The sequence below is a fragment of the Petaurus breviceps genome, unplaced genomic scaffold, assembly GCF_028583685.1.
Source record: "Petaurus breviceps papuanus isolate PSGF00001 unplaced genomic scaffold, PetGlider_PUasm1.0 214, whole genome shotgun sequence".
Taxonomy (NCBI): Eukaryota; Metazoa; Chordata; class Mammalia; order Diprotodontia; family Petauridae; genus Petaurus; species Petaurus breviceps.
In genome coordinates this window covers 20,270,236-20,271,912 of record NW_027185863.1, presented here as the reverse complement: position 1 = coordinate 20,271,912, position 1,677 = coordinate 20,270,236, and the positions used below count along the sequence as shown (strand labels likewise).

Sequence of the window (1,677 nt, the reverse complement as noted above, 5' to 3'; positions counted from 1 at the left end):
ATAGTATATACATCATGCATAAATGCATGTATGCTTATAAGCACATGTTAATATGCATGTAAGGACACATATGTGTTTATACATGTTGATACAAAGATGCATAAATAACCCCAATGTGATTCATGGTATATAATGTTTCATTCATGCATAAGCATGTGTGTATATATGCACACATATGTATATTATATGAATGAGTATATATAAATAGACCTGTATTGTAATGCATATGTACATGATATATAATACACATATATGCATGGATATGCATACATAAATGCATGCATACACATGTCTCTTTTCCCAGGATATTTTTTCCTCCAAGTTAGGGAACAGGCACAAATGAAATGCTTTGTTACTCATGTTTATACCCAGTTTTGACTAATTTCTTGGTAGTTCTGTTTATTTGTTTGTTTTTTTTAACAATTCCTTTTTCACTTTTTTTTTTAAAACAAGGTCTTTCCTGCTACTGTTACTATTAGTAACCTTTTTCATGATTTTTAGCAATGGCTACAAAAGAGACAATAACTGCTAGACACTCTCTGAGGTGCCAGAAAACCTAAGCCCAACTGGGTTTTGCTTTTAAGGCAGGGTTATCTGAAAAATTCTTAACAGCAATGTGCTGATAATATTTCCTCTTTCAAATGTAATATTGTGTGCTCATATGAAAGATAAAAAATCCGGGCTCTGTCAAAACAATGAACCGACTTTTAAAAATGTGGTAGCAATATGTGACTTTGGGGATTGGTCCTTGCTAGAGGCTCAGAAAAAGAAATCATTGTCACATTGGATACTTAGAGAAGAAAAATGTGAATGCTGTCAAGAGAGCTGAAATTACTGAAGCAACAGATGTACCACAATGTCATTTTAAAGGCATACGGTATGTATGTGTGTGTTTTAAATAGACGTGGGCAATAATACTATGGAATGAGAAGTAAATTCTTTACCTTTCCTTATCTTTCACATTAATTAGCTAAAATCTGTGTTCAAAGCACATTTCTTAACCATATCTTCTTATTCTTGTAAAGGGAGAGAAACATTCTTATGAAAACCATGAAAATCTGTTATTGTTCCCTTACTTTCCTTCTAATAACCTCTTCAAAAACATCCTCAATGCACTTGAAGATTATTCTCATAAAATTGTTTATACACGTAATGGGGAACTGGCCGATGAACCCAATCAGTGCAAACATGCATAGAGTGCCGCTGATGCAATTGCCCATGTGGAAAAGGTTAGGGAGCCATATCCAGGAGAGACGTAATGGTGTTTAATGGTATTTCCTTGGAGAGACTTTGGAGCATGTGCAGACATTCTGTACTGGGTTCTGGCCTGCATATTGAATCATAGCATCTTTCAGCAGCAGCAGCTGTGGAATTGGAACTGGGGGTCTTTCAAGAGATATTAGTCAGCTTCAACCTCTGCCTTGGTTGGGCCTCTCCTCAGTTGGATGGCTGATATCTTCATCCTAGGTTGCATCTAATGAGAAATAATGCTGTCAGTGGAGAGGTCTTGGATCTTCTCCCCATGTTAAGGTAGAAATGTGTACTTGTGAATGATGGCTTTGGTTGTCTATTTCTGCATTTGTTATTTTGTTTTGGGTGAAGGAAATTAAATCTTGTGGGTTTCAAAAGATGAGGAGAGTGTGCTTTTTGGGGTTTGATAGTCCAGGAACTGAGTTT

The 1,677-nt window shown here is 35.9% G+C and overlaps 1 long non-coding RNA gene across 1 annotated transcript in view; it reads left to right on the top strand.

Annotated features, from left to right (window-relative positions):
• The first annotated feature begins 1,342 nt into the window (after positions 1 to 1,342).
• Positions 1,343 to 1,677, top strand: part of LOC138165682 (uncharacterized) — a 13,529-nt gene continuing 13,194 nt past the window's right edge. The window contains exon 1 of the long non-coding RNA XR_011169401.1: positions 1,343 to 1,530. This is a non-coding gene — a long non-coding RNA (uncharacterized lncRNA). The remainder of the gene's footprint in view (positions 1,531 to 1,677) is intronic.